This window comes from Ammospiza caudacuta, chromosome 15 (genome assembly GCF_027887145.1).
Source record: "Ammospiza caudacuta isolate bAmmCau1 chromosome 15, bAmmCau1.pri, whole genome shotgun sequence".
NCBI lineage: Eukaryota > Metazoa > Chordata > Aves > Passeriformes > Passerellidae > Ammospiza > Ammospiza caudacuta.
Window position 1 is genome coordinate 16,247,273 of NC_080607.1, and position 9,177 is coordinate 16,256,449.

Below are 9,177 nucleotides of genomic sequence, written 5' to 3' on the forward strand. Positions count from 1 at the left end.
TGAGTTAAAGCTGGGCTGCAGATTTGAGAGTTGTTTGGAGCGCTTTTCTTTTTTTCCCCCAAAAGACTCTGACACTGATTTCTGTGGGTGAAATTAAGTCACCAATTTATTCATACTTTCTTTTCCCTACTTGCCTATGAGCCCCTCTTTGTAGGCGAACCCACCTAGAGCGCAACACTTAAGACAAATTTCATATTGCGTGAAATACCTGATAGCTGGGACTAGAAGAACACTCCAGCTTGTGGCCCCATTTTCTATCATAATATCAGCTATTAAGTGATAATAGGTAAGGGTTTAAGGTAATTGGCTATATCTTTTCTTGTAGTAGTATGTGCAGTATATCCTGTTTTGGGAAACACATGTTATAGAGAGCACATGGAGACAGGTTGCAAGCTTAATTGTGGGTATTTTAAATGAAAATGTTTCATTTAAGAATGTTTCAGTACTAACAGAGCTGTAGCCAAAATTTCTTTTATGTATCATGCCAATTTAACATGTGCACTAAAATCTGTAAGAAGCTGGTTGGAGGATCACCCAGGAATTGTCCAAGTGAGGAACACTGTTCTCTACAGCCTCACATTCTTCTCCAGCCCTGCCCCCGACTCCAGCTTCTGGTGTGGACTGTCCAGTAACACTTGCAAAGAAACCTCATTAAGATGTCACGTTTTGTCAGCTTGTCAAGCCTTGCCTTTGTCAGGGCCTGAAGATTGAGAGTTTCGGAGTGGACCATGTTCCCAGCTGCTCACAAAAGCACGGTACTCACCAGGCAGGGCAATAGCCTCGAGCAAGCCCGCAGCTCTCTGTGGAAATTCAAATTGCTTTTATTTCACACTATTTGTGCAAATGACAAGATGTTCTCATAATTAATATGGGGGGAGAACCTGTAAACTACTAACCTGTGAACTACTACAGAACTGAAAATTACTGAATTTAACAGTAAATTGAAGTTGATAGCTGGGAAAGAAGTGCTTGCTCACCTTGAGGGATGAGGAACTGCAGTGACCTGAATGTTTGTACCCTTTGTTTTGCTGGGTTAGGGGAGGGTCTGTGTGTGTTCAAGCCAAGCTCCCCAAGCATCAGCAGAGTTACAGTTCAGCCTCACAGTTCTGTGCTCTGTTTTGAAAAATATTGTGACAGAACAGCTGTGAAAAAAGGAATTGGTATGAAGTTATTCCCATTTCTTATATATCTAGAAAAAAATAATTGTTTCAGATCAGGAAGTTCTAGATATTGTACTCTCGTGCTGTTGGATACAGGATTGATTTTGGCAAATGCTTATGATTGTGTTTTATCGGGAAAAGAAAAAGAAGATTTATTGTGCAGTTATTGTTTAACAGAACACTGAGGGAATAGGAAGTACTGGTTACGTGTTGCAGGTATTATAAGTAACAATTACATCAGTCTAAATTCTGATTCGTTAATTTCATTTTCCTTATTGCAACTGTTACTAATTTTTATTATAATTATGCAAATTTACCATAGAAATGAGAAATATATAACTGTATCATATATATAGATATGTCATAACAAAAAAAATTTGTTGTGTGTAAACTGGTTTAACAACATTTTCCTAAAAATTATTTTTGTGTTTTCGACATGAAATTTTGAAGGCATCTTCTACATTGCTCTACCTTTTCTTCCGTGTGCTGTTTAATCTCTGAAGAGCCAGGGGAGACTATATCAGCACCCACTGCTGTGCAAACAAAAGGAGTAATAAAATATATTCTTAAATCAGCTACCAGGGTTCAGAAATTAAGGGCAAGGGTTTGGCCAAATGACCTAATGTAGGTTTTAGAAGAAGATAAGACAGACTCTACAGGAAGAAAGATACTCTCATCAAAGGAATGAATACTTCTGGTACTGTGGGCCTGATTCTCATTTTTTGATTCACATTGATTATCAAGTTGTTTGGGTCATATATTACCTAATGACTTGAGAACTTTTTGTTTCATAAATACAGCACTCTCAAAACAAGAAACACAATTAAGGAAATAGCAACAAATAAATTTTTAAAATTCAGGGTCTGTTATGATTTGGGATAAGAAATAAAAGATATCTGGATACCATTGTCAGTGATATTCACATATGATGCAAAATAGTTTTGTAAATCTATTTAATGATTATGTTTTCATTTAGGAAACAAAAAAACCCAAACAGTAAAAACAGTAGTAGCCTTGGAGGTAGCAGGCAGAGATTGGAAGCCAACAGACTTAATTCATAATATTTTTCAGCTTTTCCTTTAAAGTTGTTTTAAGTCCATAGAATCCTTTTCCTGTTTCAAGATCATTAGGGTGGATGGGTGCTTTGCATAAACCTTGAGAGCCATGTTCAAAATGTGTAGAATTAATCCTTCTCTTTGTACCTTCAATTTCCCAACTCCAGCACATCCGCTGTGCCCTTGTGCAGCCCTGGCAGAGCTGAGCCCTGCTCACACAATGGGAATTCCCCAGCCCTGGGACACTTCCTCATTCTTAGGGCCACCCAGGCAGCTGAAGAAAGACAATCAGCAGATCTGCCTCATTGCTGGGTATAAATATTGTATATTTGAGAACTTCTAATTGACTGAAGGGAGAATAATCTCAGGGATGAGGTCAAGGCTGAAGGAGTCCTGGAATGTGGAGCAGCTGAAACAGATGATGTTAATGCAAGTAAGCTCAGATTCCAGATTTTATATGCGAAAACCCTGGGCTGCCATTTCAATTAGGAACATAATCTTGGGTTTGTTTAGGACTCCTCTGCCCCTTGTATCCCTGCTTTATACATCCCCTCCTGTGATTGTGGGGCAATCAGAGCCCCCAGCAGTAATTCCACAGCATTTAACCTTCATCATACAGGTGACTACACAAAGCAGTTGTGAGTTACAAAGAAGTTCCAGATGTGTTTAAATAAAGTTGGTTACTGAGAGAAACCACTTTAAAAGCTGAGTTCCTAGGATGTATTTACACGAGTAATAAAGCCTGTAGTTAAAAGGTAGGGTAGGGTTTCAGCAGCAGTGCAGGATTTTTTGGCACTGATGCCTGTTCTTACAGCTTCACAGCAGGCCAGGAGGAAAGCCTGATCAATACAGATATGGCACTAAATAAAGACAACCAATCCAGAGCTTTATAAACTATTCATATTCTTTTCCCACCCTCTTGCTTCCTTCTTAGTCACCGTGTTCTTTAGTGTTTTTGAAAATAAAAGGTCATATTAAGCTGCAAACTGTGTTTAGTAGCACACTCTGCACCACTCTCACAAAGCAAGCAACTTCATAGTGGTAGCTGATGTTGGAAAAATGTGCTGAAATCAGTAGGTTCTCAAGAAAACCTTATCTTCTGATTATTATTTGTTACTTTTTGCTGGAGTTCTATAAGCAGAAAGTTAATCTGAAGTTAATCTTGTCTCCCCTCGTGTTTCAGACAGTCCCTTTCAAAGCCCTTTGATGTCAGTGCAAAGAATCCCATTTTTAGTGGCCTTTGAACCAGATGTAGTAAAAGGGCAACTGAGCATTTGTAGGGGTTGCAACTGGGTAACTTGCTTAAAGGAGGAGAGTTTGGATACTCCTTTTTGTTTTCCCCCCCTTTTTATTACTTTTAGTATTTATATCCCATTAAGAGTAATGTAGATACTTGGTAAACAGTGAAGAGGACTAATGCCTCAGCATCTGACTGCTTCACTTTATTTAGATAAAAGCAAAGTAAAGAGGGAGCTCTGTGGCTGTTTTTCAGCCACACTAATTTAATGATTCCTGCTTGTTACAGCTATTGTGAAATTTAGGAAGGAGTTTGCATAAGATAACATATCCTGCTGTTGTAATGTACTGGAGACAGGGCTCAGATCTCTGGATAAGGAATGCTGCAGAAATCCTAAGTGTTATTATCACTACACACCACTCTCCCCAGGATCTGAACCTGACCTCCCTTCCTTGATCCAAACAATCTCTGTCTTTGTGAAAATAACAGGATTTAACAGGAAGAGAATTTTCTATCATTATTAAGTGAAACAGTTCTTTTCCTTCACATTTGTTCATGTTTGGGCATGTTACTGAACAAAGAGAATTCCATATCAAAATGGATCAATCTGAGCACTTCCAGTGTTTGTAAAGAATGGACAGGGAGCTGCCAGCAAACAAGAAGCTGGAGGTGAAAAACTGAGGAGGTCGTCTTGCCAAAAGAACTTCACACATTTAAAAATGAGCAAGGACTTGGGAGGGACAGCTTATTTCTGGAGGTGCAATGGCAGGGAAGAAAACTCAAGCACCAAAACAAATCATTTTGGGCAGAGGCCAGTCTGGAGGGTGCTGTGGAGAGGGAGGAGTGCTGTGCATGTATAAGGGTTTGGGTCTGGCCTGGTTTTCCTTCCTCAGCAGACTGATAGGAAACTTGTGGTCAATCATTTGTAGTGTGAGTGGCTGGGGGAGTCTGCACTCCTGGGAGGAGGGGGAGGTGTAAAGATAAGCTGGAGGAAGGGGGCTTGAGACTGGGGATGTCCCCAGAGCTATGGCTGATCCCCAGGTTATTATACAAAAAGTGAAATCCGTGTGCTTCTCTGGCAGCTCCTCCTTGGGAGCTCCTTTTCCTGGAGCTGGAGCCTGCCTGGATGCCTTGGAAGAGGCTTTTTTTGCATTTTCTGGAAAGCCAAAGGACCATAAGCCCTGAATGCACTGTCCTGCCTGGAGCAGAGCCTGCAGGGAGGGGAGCCCTGAGCTGCTGGAGAGGTGAGTGCTGGCCACTGCCACTGTTGTGCCCTGGGGGCTCCTGGAACAGCAGTGGGGGGGTACTGGGGCACTTTTTCAGCTCCTTTTGAGCAGAGATACAGCAACTTGGGTGGAATAAGAGCCCAAAGCTTGTTCTGCAAATCTTGTGGTTCATAGCTTCATCTGCTAATTCATTACAACATCTGGTGGTTTTTAATTAAGAACACAAATTTTGCAGTAAAGCTTGGCCTCTCTGGGTTCTGCTGATTCACTTTGCCTGGTTAAGCACTTTTAGGGCTTTTCTCTTGCTTTGCCTCTGTGATGTGACCTGCAGGTGACTGCAAGTATTAAAAATACCCTGTGTTGGAGCCCTGATAGACAGGAAAATCTATTTACAAATCCATAGGTGAGACAGTTGTTTTCTAGCAGCCAGTCTTGTTACATAATTAGGGCAGTCTGGAACAAAGCTTAATGTAATATGTGGTGCAAAAAAATGTGCACATTGATGGCAAAAACCTGATTTATTGTATATGATGTGCCCAGGTGGACCAGACTGTTATTGTACAACAGTCAGAATATTGTGTGATAATAATTTATTCACCTATATAAAAACCAAACAGGCTGGTCATAACCACCTTTATTCTCTAGCAAATCTCCTCTTCAAATTTGTACTTCCACATTTGTAAGAGATTAATGTTTCTGGTGCTGCCTTGTATAATAAAGAAAAGTTCAGCAGCAGTTACCAGCTACTAATGAAGTTAATGACTCATTATTGCAACTTCTTGGTAAATCCAATTTTAAAGACAAATACAGGTTTGACCATTTCTTTTTTGGAACAATCCACAGCTGAGACTCATCAGTTTAGCAACAACCTTGACACCATGTTTGAATATATAACCTTTCCTCTCCCCAAGTAACTTATCTCTCACTAAGAAAAGACTTTCAGAGAGAAATAAACAAGTGTCTGCCTGTATGAACTAGTAAAGGGAAAATACAATGAAAAATGAACTTGTATTATTTAAACAGTGTGACATGACAAACTGCAAGTGCTGCTCACACCTAGCCCTCTGAGAGCAGCTTGCTTTGTTGATAAGCTTTGATTGAACCTGAACCTTTAGTTGCTGAACCTATTTTTGTGAATAAATTACATTTTGCAGTGGCATGATATTATAACTCTCTAGATTTGTTGGGATGAAATCGCACAAATGAACACGGAGACAAGGCCAAGTTGGCATCAGTGTTGTGAGTGCTGTCAGCCCTCTGGGGTTACTCCAGTTTGGTGCAGAGGCTGAGCAGTCACATCACTGCAGTCCTGGAGAGGCTGCCTGGGGGCTCAGGGGCTGAGTGAGGCTGGGGTAACACCTGCAGACCTGGTGTGCAGCTTGTGGGGGCTGGCCTGGGCTCGGTTTCACCAAGGGAGGTTAAGAAGCTCATGCATTGAGGTGCCTGTCAGCGTTCCAGCCCTTCCTGCAGTGCTCAGGGTGCACTGCTGGCTTTGAGCACTCTAAACTTCCACTGAGGTGTGATTGCAGACCAGCAAAGGGGTAACTGCAGGCAGATCCAGGTACCCAGCTGTTCTCAGCTCGAGGTGCTGATGGTAAATACCAGATGGCACAGATACCCAAAGCAGCCCCAGTTATGAAATTCATCTCTGTGGCAATGTCTTGTTTAGTCTGGTTTGTTGGAAGAACAAGAGTTGACAGCATCTTCCTTGATGGTTCAAAAGGAACAGTCCTTTCCAGAAGAGGCAGAGGGCTGCAAAGTAAACACAGGGAGTTACGAGATGAACATAAACCTAACGTAACATGGGAATTCTGAATCTATTTATCTGTTCTCATTGACATGGTTGTGCTTATTGTGGAGGGTCTTGACCTCACATTCAGCTTAAGAACACAAGCCTGGGAATAACAGCAGTGCAGAACTTCAGGCATGGCAGGATTTCTTACATTTGGTACATCTAAGTACATGATTTACCTTCTGTGTGGCTGAAACAGCAGGGTAGGAAGAGAGGTAGAGGGACAGTAACTGTCCATACAACCTGCATGGAAGTTCTGAATGCAGCTGATGGAGCTTTCTCACATTTCCACAACTGCATTTCAACCTCCTTTATCAGGGCTGGCAAAGCAAGTTTCAGTAAATCAGATTATAAGGAAAGAGTGGGTGCCAAAAGAGTGCACCCCCTGAGCTCCTAGGGGGGAACACCAGGGCATCGGCCAAAATAGGACAGGGCAGGTAGCAGTGTTTTGTGGGGAAATGGGAAAGATAATGAGGAAAAACAATAGACAAAGTGTGGGGAAAAGAGAAAGTCAACTCACATTTCACAGAAGTATCTTTTTTATTATAAAGAAAACAGAAGCAAACAGGAGGAGGAATAAAGGAAAAGTAAAAAGATACAACAGGATATTAGTAGGGGATGTAGAGAAAAGAAATAAAGAAACATGGTAAAGGAAGAAAATGAGATGTTAATCTCTGGTCAAGGGTAAAGTTTATCCCTCCAGCAGCATAGCTGGGGGTTTGCTTCTCTTTTTTGCCTCTGAGTGCTTCTTTAAAGCAAAGAGCTAAGCAGGCACCAGGCTGTTTAGAGTGGTTGCCTGTCATTTGATCTTCCCAAGTACTCTGCTGTTTCCCTGTCTAAAATTCTTCAGCTGCAAACCTTGTCAGGCCATGGTTGTGTTGTTAGAGACTTGGAGAAAATAGACAGTCTGGGATCACTTCTTATTACAGTATTACTTTTCATGTATTTTAGAAAGTACATTGTGGCAAGCATCGAAAAGAATATTGAGGCAAATTAGGAAAAAAAAAAGGCAAGTTCAAAAAGCTGTTTCATTCTTTGAAGGACTTGATGAGGGAGGGGATAAAGGAGAACTGGAATATGTACAACTCCAAGAGGCTGGCTGCATTCCTTTGTCAGTATTTTTATTGACTCTCACTTCCAAAGAAACAATGATGCTTCAAGCTGTTCTCTGCAGCCTGGATATACCTTGCTGACCTAAGGAGGCACAGTGCTCCACAGCTGTTAGCAAGGGTCCTGTGTGGTGTTTGAACTGAAACAAAAGAGCTGGGATCATACTTCTCTCACTCTGAAGTGCAATTGTTTCCATGCCTTTCTAGTTTTGAGTAACAGCATTTCACACATTAGAAAGGCCATAATGTAATTTATTATCCCTGGCTCTGGCGTAATTTATTATTGTTTTGACATTTTTCATTTTACTGTTTTATCTTTTCTCAGTCGAGGAATAGAGGAGTAGGAGTCAGAGTTTCTGCTTTTAATATTTGTAAATTTGCCAGCAAAGTTTAACTTAATGTGTGTATGAATTAAAGTCAGACTGGTAGTGATAATGACAAATAGCTGAAGAGGACACAGGACTTGTATTCACTTTGGGATCAGTCAGAATCTGCAGGCAAGGATGTTTACATGTCCATCATTGCCATAATAGTGACAGGCAGAAAATCACTGACTGCAGGGCAGCTGCAAAAAGCAATGAGGACTATTATAGGCTCCAGTTAAATAAGCATAAATATGAATTAAATCATGATTATCAACTTTTCCACTAAATCTCATAGATGTCTGACCAGCTAGAGTGTTATTCAGGTACCTTTATTTGCTTTTAGTTACTCTGAGAAAAGATACATGAGTTATTCATGAATTGTAACCACTGCTTTCAAATAGTTTCTACCTTGAGTTCTGAAAATGCACTGAGGTCTTAAAATTTGCAGAATACAACAAAGAAAGGTAAAAACAGTGGAAATGAGAACAAGGAGATGTGAGCAAGCAAAGATTGTTACACAGCTGGAAACTGGCCACCCAAGAAGATCTGGCAGAGAAATTAAAGTATTAATAGCATTATTAATCTACTGAGTTTTACTGCCAGTAAAATAAGTAGAGAAAGCAAGATCAAGGAGAAGTTATGAGGCAGCAACACAAATAAAGTAACAAATTTACAGTTCTCAGGGGTATTGAGATTGTGGTTCCTGTTACCAAACTGTGAGAGTACACAAGGACAGCAGCTGTGCCAAATGTCCAGATACTGCAGTTCGCAGTGGGATAAAGGGCATGACACTGTTTAAACTCTGTGCTCTTCTCATATGTGCTAAATCCTCCATGATTATTTACTACAGAGGCCAATTTTCATGGGTTTGAGGGGAGGGGTTGAATGCTGAGTTAATTAATGCATTTCTTCTACTCTCACTCTGCAGAGTTCTGGCACTGTGGCACTGGGCCACTGGGACTTGTGTCTGTTTTGCCAAAAACTAAAAGTTGTTTGCCTGATGTTCTGGAGAGATTTTCTTTCAGACAAACAGCTCCTGTGATTTCTGAGACTGGCACTCATGAGGAGGCTGGGTCACAGTTCACACTCTTTGGAAGAACTGCATCTTTCCAGTCCATCACCACTCAAGGCAATGCCACACCAGGTGCTGGGAGCCTCCATTGTGCTTCCAGCCTGTGTTTCACAGCAGTGCCTTGGCAGGAACATGTTAAGCTGTAATTAAAGGAGCATGTT